This window comes from Bombyx mandarina, chromosome A1, assembly GCF_030267445.1.
Source record: "Bombyx mandarina strain Sakado chromosome A1, ASM3026744v2".
Classification (NCBI taxonomy): Eukaryota; Metazoa; Arthropoda; class Insecta; order Lepidoptera; family Bombycidae; genus Bombyx; species Bombyx mandarina.
This window is the reverse complement of record NC_143234.1, coordinates 2,879,273-2,889,046: the sequence shown is the minus strand read 5'-3', so window position 1 is coordinate 2,889,046 and position 9,774 is coordinate 2,879,273.

The following is a 9,774-nucleotide window of genomic DNA, read 5'->3' as shown; positions in this document are numbered from 1 at the left end:
AACCACTCACCAACAGGTGGCCCGTATGCTCGTCTGCCTACAAGAGAAATAAAAAAAACAGAATGCAGAGGCGGTAATTGGAAGCCCTCTTTCATCCATGATGCGTTTCAAGAGATTAGGATTTAGTACTTACCATACGACTGTGAAATTCCCTATAAAGGCTACGACACATCTTTCATCAGACCTGGTTCGGAGAGAATCTAGTATGGCTATAACAAGGCCAATCTGTTCTTTACTAATATTTATTCACTTTAAACTTGGTTGTTAAGTTCTAAAAGACGTTAAAAACGGCTTTTCTCTCATCTCATATTATGTGGAGTCTTCGCTGCATATCCTCTTATGATGCTGCATACGAATTTGGCATGGGCACCCTCCCTGGGTATGCTATCGTTGGCCAGTCGGTTAGTCGTCTTATACGACACCCATGGGAAGATATGGGTGGATTCAATTCTAATCCGGGAACCGGATGAAACATTAGTGGAATTAAGCGATTGACTCTAAAATATCAGGATCTCTCTGTCAAGTTTGCCCGGTTATCATTCAGAAGACGGATACGAGTTACCGGCTTCTTTCGTCTACAACTGCTAAAATACATCCGCGTAATGTATTCCCGGTATTTTCCCTTTTTTTTATGATTGAAAGATTACCGGTGGCCCGGAGGCCTTTCCAGTTTCACCAGGACATGTGGGCGAGCAAAGGCTCAGCCAGGAGAGGTGGGATTTGCTAACAACTGCCCGAGCGCCTCCGAAGGAGACCTAACAACTCAAGAGCAATTGCTTCACGAATAAATCTGCTACCGGATCGGAATCGCGACCCACTGAGAAGATCCGGCGAGAAACTCAGCGGGCTGATGCATGGGTTAGGTTGCACGTCGACCTCTTTGTCGAGTTCGACGAGTGCGGTTACCGGGTGGTATTTTCCCATTTAACTTCTAATTGTACTAACACGAATCTTACTGGTGGTAGGACATCTTGTGAGTTCGCGCGGGTAGGTACCACCACCTTGCCTATTTCTGCCGTGAAGCAATAATGCGTTTCGGTTTGAAGGGTGGGGCAGGCGTTGTAACTATACTGAGATCTTAGAACTTATATCTCAAGGTGAGTGGCGCATTTACATTGTAGATGTCTATGGGCTCCAGTAACCACTTAACACCAGGTGGGCTGTGAGCTCGTCCACACATCTAAGCAATAAAAAATAAAATAAAAGAATAATTCCTACTGATATCTTACTTAATTCAATTTTTGTCTTTGTTTTAATTATACCACGTTTTATGTCTGCGCACACGTATATGCCTATGCCTATGTGATCAAGCCGCATTTTTTCCCCTATATTTGTTGCAGTACTTGCCTTTGGAGCTGCAAACGCTTCTGGTAAGTGGTTACCGTCGCTAGTGACGTCACCGATGCCAGAGACACAGGCAAGAGCTTTAGCTGTATATAGTTCAGTGACAAATAAACTTACAAACGAACTGTGTCTACAAATATTTTTATGATTTTTGTTACAATACATTCGAGAGTCATACTGCCATGCCGACTGTTGGCTCAATCAAATGGCTATCTAGCCAAAATAAATTACGTATTTTTTGTACCTGAATTCACCCTTCGTCTCCACGGCTATTGTCTAAAGGAAGCTAAACATTATTCTAAGCTCACCCTGTTACCAATTAATTTGAATAAGAATAAGTTTTCGGACGAAGATTTTTGCCTCAATATTGGGGTCACGTCTTTATCTTGTCCGCGGTCGGGCAAAACGTGAGACCAGGGGTTCGTGAGAGACTCGCTCAATGAAATAAGTTGCGAATGGATTTCATCCAGTTTTTTTTTTACTATTTTTAACCTACTTCAAAAACGTAGGAGGTTTTTAATTCAACTGTTTTTTTTTACTACAGTAATTATTTAATTATTTTAAATAATGCAAATTTAATGGCTTCGACGATATACTATCATTATTTTGATTTAGTCGGTTTACGTTTGCGTTAAAGCTTCAAAATCAAATCCAAAATCAATTACAAAAATTGCACCGATACTTCTTAGAAGCTGGAGCGGAATCTTTGTGAAAAATAAATAAGTCGCAGTTTGACTAAGGGTAAGAAATCGCTAACTTACACAATCTCTTCACGCTGACTCTATTTTTTTATCCTCATCATTCTTTTTTTTTTTTTTTATTGCTTAGATGGATGGACGAGCTTACAGCCCACCTGGTGTTAAGTAGTTAATAGAGCCCATAGACATCCACAACGTAAATGCGCCACCCACCTTGAGATATAAGTTCTAAAGTCTCACTATAGTTACAACGGCTGCCCCACTCTTCAAACCGAAACGCATTACTGCTTCACGGCAGAAATAGGCAGAATGGTGGTACCCACCCGCGCGGACTCACAAGAGGTCCTACCACCAGTAAAAAATTCAAAAAGCCACCAGTAAAATTCATTTTTATCATTGATTTTTCATTTTTAATGCGAAACTTAGAGAAGCTATGTCAGTCTATGGAGCCATGACCAATCTATTTTTGTTTAGTAAAAAAACTAAAACATAATTTATAAGATGTTGAGATGATGTTAATAAATAATGTAAAAAATATTATTATTATTATTATTATTTTTATTGCCCTTGCAGGCAGACAAACATACGGCCTACCTGATGGTGAGTGGTTACCGTCGCCCGTGGACTTCAGCGATGCCAGGGTCAGAGCCAAGCCGCTGCCTACCAATGTACTAAAAGTTATTACATAAAACCAAGTGACAGTTAATATAATCGAGCAATCTGTATTGATCAAACTGAATTTGACGTTGTAATGGAAAAACTCCCTCGGTGTAGCGTGCCCGTAGTCAGCCCTGTTGAAACTCTAAATAAAATTTATTAAATTAATGTTACAGAAAATATCTTGTTACCGAAAATTGTAACGAATAATGTCTGTAACAAAATATTTGAATCTTTTGAGTAAAGTTATAGATTAATATTAGTAGGCAGCGGCTTGGCTCTGGCCCTGGTATCGCTGAAGTCCATGGGCGACGGTAACCACTCACCATCAGACCGTAGGCTCGTCTGCTTATAAGGGTAATTAAAAAGGCTACCTTGTGATAATAGTGTTACACGAATTGCAAGCATCAATCGTATTGTATGAAGGCAATCTTAACCTTCAAACCAAAAAGTGTGTCGGCTAGTAATCTTTTCCTTTATAATAATACAATGAAAATAGGATTATCATATTCAACACAAGATGGTGGATTTAAGATTATAATCTTAGGCCTGGATTATTTACAGATTGTAGGACCTCTTGGGAGTCCGCCCGAGTGGGTACCACCACCCTGCCTATTTCTGCCGTGAAGCAGTAATGCGTTTCGGTTTGAAGGGCGGGGCAGTCGTTGGAAGTATACTGATACCTTAGAACTTATATCTCCAGGTGAGTGGCGCATTTACGTTGTAGATGTCTATGGGCTCCAGTAACCACTTAACACCAGGTGGGCCGTGAGCTCGTCCTCCCATTTCAGCAATAAAAAATAAAAATAAAAAAGTTACCTATATCTCCCTCTGTCCTTTCTTAAATTTTTTATTACATGAAGCTATTCCTTCTTGGAAATAACTTCATTAAAATTTGTAAGTTTTAACTGAGAAAAAGTATACCTGTAATAGAATCTAAGCCGCTACATAGTATTATTATTACTCATCACCAAACAGTAAAAAGTCTCTGGACGTCTTCAAGACATAACGAAAATGACAAAGCAGAAAAGGAAATGTACATAAATTGAATCTAAATCTTGAGTTGTCAATGATTACAATTTCAATATTACAGCGTACTGTTGGAGTAACATTGAGATATCTTACAACAAAATATTACGGCTTAAAAAAAATAGTTACATTCATCATAGATACTGAACCTAGTTCTATTTAAATAATCAATTATTGTCAACAAGTAAAAAAGAAAACAAAAACACATTGTTTGTTTTTCCAAGAGAAAGGCTCCGGGATTAGCTGTAAGACGCGTGTTGCAATAAACGCTAACACCTTCACTGCACCTTAGAATTGACCAAAAGTACAAAAGCAATGTACAATGTACAAAATTAATAGCGCCATCTTGTGCCAAGAAGATAGGCTTCGACTCTAGCACCATCTTTTGTCAGGTAGAAATCGCCATCTAGTGGTTAAATTCTCAGCAAAACTCTGGTGCCAAGTAGTGAGTGTGATTACATTTTAATGCGCCATCTATTGTGGAAAAGCGTAATTTGCAACCATTTGGTTTTTTTTATTAGAAATAAATTTTACTGTTTTGAATGTTGTGTCTGAGTATTTAAATTTAAGAGTTAAGTATTTATTAAGTATTTGTCGTGATTCAAAATTTTATGATATTTGTGCAACTAAGCGTTGAAATTTCGAGGACTTTAGTTGACAAAGTTGGCATATCAATTTCACTTAGAATTAATTTATCGAAATGTTTCTTTTCCTTTGAAATTAATTTGCATTTATCTAGCATAGAGTATAATAAATTTGTTTTAAAAACATCTATCTGCTAATTACTTAAAAAAATATTTTTATAATTTTATTTTTCTACTCAACGACAGATGGCGATAGACGTACAATATCAGTTGCATGCTAATGTCGGTTGCAAATTTCAATTTACTGTTAAATTTAGTTAATAATATAATATGAATCTAAAATTACCGCTCATTCATGAATTACATAGTTTACGTTTTTATGACTTATTATTTTTACGCTACCCCGTGATTTTTATAGAATGAATAATTTTCTTTTGCTTCCACCGTAATATAATACCTATGTATTTAAACTACATTAATTTTTTTTTTTTATCATAGCATACGCTTCAGTATAACATTATTGTCAACTACTGTTTTAAGCATGTGGTCATATTTCTTAGTTCTCATTTTGAGCGCTAACGGTAAGAGAAATATTAAAAATATAAATAAAAGTAAAAACGTACATACATAAATAAGAAATATAAATTGAATTTTGGTTTCTGTGTAAACTTTGAACGCGAACAAAGCGCGTCCGGAGCTCGCATAAGCTAAAAATATATTCCTATACGATTTTCTGAGATATTCATGTTTTTTTTATTGCTTAGATGGGTGGACGAGCTCACAGCCCACTCAAGGTGGGTGGCGTATTTACGTTGTAGATGTCTATGGGCTCCAGGAACCACTTAAGGTGGGCTGTGAGCTCGTCCACCCATCTAAGCAATAAAAAAAAAAACCCAGCTTGAGATATAGGTTCTGAGGTCTCAGTGTAATTACAACGACTACCCCACCCTTCAAACCGAAACGCATTACTGCTTCACGGCAGAAAATAGGCAGAGCGGTGGTACCTACCCGTGGGGTATCACAAGAGGTCCTACCACAAGTAATATTATGCACTTGAGACTTCATTCTTATGTCTCGTACCAGACCACCGTTTACTGGAAACAGAATGCTGTCATTGTGGCAAGCTTGTGATAGTGCTACTAGACGCGAATTGGGAAAGAGTCGTGATTGGGACAGAGACACACATATCGATGCCGTCATAGATAGCCAAATTATAATAAATACAGGGGAGTCTACAAACGATGATGAGGGTGATGACGACGATGCTGACAATGAAATATCCATTTCGGCTAGTGATGATGAATAAGCTCCATCTTGATAAAAATATCATGTAATATTATCTGATAAAAAAAAAAATTTTTGATGCTAGTCCTTTTTAAGTCAATACGGTTTTAATTTGTTCGTTATAGTAATCGAAGATCAATATCGTCGAGTATCGAATAATGCGATACTTTACTAGTACAGCTTGATTATTGACATATGTCAAATGGGACTTCGTAATTGGAATAGAGATTGACACACCCAATGCTACTACCACAAGTACGACTTCACGGCCGAAGTGAGAACGATAATTCTCAGCGACTATCCAGCTTCAAGAGTGGCGACAGCATTAAAAAATTATTGTTGACTTGGAAGGCGGAAGGCAAAAGACCGAAGGGCAGGTCCACCATGCGATGGTTAGATCAAATAAGCACTGAACACCACCGTATGTGAGGTGGTTCACGTAGATTCCCCCCTCAGGTAGATTGACGTGGCGTGATATAACCCGAAAGATTCTTACATCCCACAAAGATTTCAACCCTCAGCATTAATGATTTATTACGTAAGGAGGACAAGAGTCCACCTACTAACTGCAACCCCAAAATACTCTGCAACAGACACGGATCACACATTACGATCCAGAACCATAAACAACCAGTAACTACAAAGAAATTCCCTAAAAGTTAAAAAATTTGGAATAAAAATTTCCCAACGAAATTATTTTAAATCGACGCCAAAAACGACAACCGTCAGAAGTTAGGCCATCAATGTAAAAAGCGCTTCCAACAAAAACCCGCAAACAACCAATAAAACCTTCAGGAGTCAAGCTTCAAACGGGCCGGCGAATCGCCTGACAAATTACACCCATCGCGCTCTTTAAAAAAGCAAAAAAAACAAAAAAAAACACGTTAACACGTCCCCGGGCGGGTTAATCGCCGGATATCCGGAAAAAATCTGTTAACCGGCCCCGATGTCCGGGTGAAAAATGCTTTCGCGCCACTTAAACGGCCATTTGTATTCCCGTCGCTGGGACCCGGAGGAAAAACGACCGGATAAAAAAATATGGTTCAGTAACAAGTGCCCTTTTAAGTGACTTGTCCTGGGAAGGGTCTAAATTACGGGCCACTGTGTCGCGAGTGGGGTAATGGCAACTTTTGTTTTGCGTTGCAATGAAGTGACAGCGTTAGAATTTGGCGGTCAAATCTTTTGACGTTTTAATGACATATTTTGATTTAAATAGTTTGTGTGTTGTGCTCCTTTGGGATTTCCAATGAACGTGGTGATTTAAAAACTTGAAGATTTCGATCGGGAATGCATTAGTGATTTCTCGGATTTAAAAAAAATCGATTTTCGGTTCAGATAAAGGAGAAATTTTCATTACAACTTTTTTAGACTAAGTTAATCGATTTTGACGATAAGTTTTTTTTGGAGCTGCCCTTAATGATGCATGTTTACTTAACTACAATTGTATTGATGATACTCCCAGACTGTTGCAGTTTTGTTGAAGAATATATATATATTTATAAAACTTTTCTATTCATATCTTATTTATACGGTAATGGAATAGTGTATTGAAAATAAGCACTTGTAAAAATGTCATCTTACAATGCTACTATACTATGCCGTTGTAACCATACTGAGACCTTAGAACTTATATCTCAAGGTGGGTGGCGTATTTACGTTGTAGATGTCCATGGGCTCCAGTAACCACTTAACACCAGGTGAGCCTGGGGGCTCATCCACCCATCTAAGCAATAAAAAAAAAACTTCTCAGATTGGAATTAAAATTGTTTTAATGCTATCCAGAGGAGTCTTTTGCTCTGTTATTTATACAGAATCTCGACTTGAAATCACAGCTACCAGTACAAGGTTTGTTAATCAATCGCCGGTATTTTTAGAAGAGATTTTATTATCTAAGATGTCCTTCCCGTCTATCTGATGTTAGGCGGCTATCACACGCATCGCATGCCTCAAGATTCTCCTAAGGCATATTTTTTTAAGGTGTAAATAAATCACGTGCGTCCTAAAACAGCGACGGTTGACGCGGTGCTTAGCTTCGCGATGTCCGTGGTCCCGGACTGTGACCGGCCCGTCCCGCGGGAAAAACATTGAGCTAGCGACACAACGAGTGCGCTAATTAATGATCTAATATTTATTTAAGCCGGGATATCAAAAAGATCGATCGATGCCTTTAAAATGTGGGTGTGGGGGAGGATTCTACGAATATCGTGGACTGCCATGAGAACTAAGGAGTCCATTCTAAAGGAGCTAGACATCCGAATAAGGCTCTCTTGCATCTGCCGGGAACGTGTTATGAGCTTCTTCGGACACATCATGCGGTCTCCCAGACATGAATTAGAGAAGCTCATAATTGCGGGTCGCATAGAGGGCAAGCGCGCCGTGGGCAGAACACCAGCCAGATGGTCAAATCTAGCAAGAGAAGCACTTGGTGGTGGTCTGTACTATGCAGTCCATGCCAGCCATGATCGAGCACAGTGGAAGAACGTCACATGCGGTCGCGATCCTCAGTAGCGAGGGAACGATATAGAAGAAGAATTTTAATTTTTTTTTTTGTTTTATTGCCCGAGTGGTCACCGTCGCCCGTGGACATCAGCAATGCTAGAGGCGAAGCAAAGCCGCCGCCTATAAAGCTATGATTTGTATTGCTCTAAATCGATTTGTATTGCTCTAAATACGTGGTTTTTTCATACTAAAATAATATGATGTGGCCTCTCTATTGTAACTAGGAACATAAATGTCTTAGGTTCCCGGGAACCATTTACACCAGCCGAGCCGTCAACTTGTTATCTTGAGCACAAATTAAGCTCGAACAATTAGATCGTGTGATATAAATATTTTAATATCGAAGTCTGAAATACTATTTGGTTTAAGCAACATTTTTGCAACTTTACACGAGAGCCATTCTTATCATAACAAAAAAAACAAATTTCAATGGAGTACCTAAACTTAATTGGATTTCAATTAAAACCGTCGAACTATTGACATACTGATAACAAATTAAATGATAAAAAACTAATAACAAATACTAACAAAATAACCTAAAACTAGTAGTACTAGTAGTAAAACTAGTAATAACTAACAATAACATTACTACTAATTACTAATAAGTAATGACAACTAATAACAAATTAATCGCACTTTTAATTACAAAGAAATATGTCGCGTATTTTGCGAAATTTCGCTTCGAGCCTTTCACTACTCTAAATATAGGTATAGTATAGTACGATTTTTATATTTTTTTAAATATTTTATTTTTTATTTTTTACAATTATTATTTTCAATACTTTATTTCAGTAAAAAAAAAAAGTATAACATTATAATTCCTCGGAAAAATCTGTCTCACTGTACCCCCGGCCTTGAAATGTGTCCCTCATTTGCATACATTGCGGGTTCAACATTGAATTTTTAACATTTACAAAGCGCCCGGGACGTGTTCTCATTTTGAATTTAAAATTTGTTGTTTGCTATTTAAGATTTTTGATTGAGGGCGCAACGTGAATCCGCCTGGTTATTCTTTGTCTATTTCTGCCGCGAAGCAGTCCTTAACGATAGATTTATCGGCATATTAACCTGTTTTCTTTAGGTAAAGTTATTTTTTTTTATTGCTTAGTTGGGTGGACGAGCTCACAGCCCACCTGATGTTAAGTGGTTACTGGAGCCCATAGACATCTACGACGTAAATGCGACACCCACCTTGAGATATGAGTTCTAAGGTCTCAGTATAGTTACAACGGCTGCGCCACCCTTCAAGCCGAATCGCATTATTGCTACACGACAGAAATGTGTAGGTGATGGTACTACCTGCCAGTATTTATGAAGTTTATAGAAAATTTTGGTCCATATAGCTCTAGTCCCAGAGACAAATAGCCACACTAAATGCATTTTTTTTTATTGCTTAGATAGGAGGACGAGCTCACAGCCCACCTGGTGTTAAGTGGTTACTGGAGCCCATAGACATCTACAACGCAAATGCCACCACCCACCCTGAGACGTCAGTTCTAAGGTCTCAGTATAGTTACAACGGCTGCCCTATCCTTCAAACCGAAACGCATTACTGCTTCACGGCAGAAATAGGCAGGGTGGTGGTACCTACCCGTGAGGACTCACGCGAGGTCCTACCACCAGTTAAGTTGCATTTTTAAAAAAACACGAAAAAATCTATTAATATATTTTATATGTAA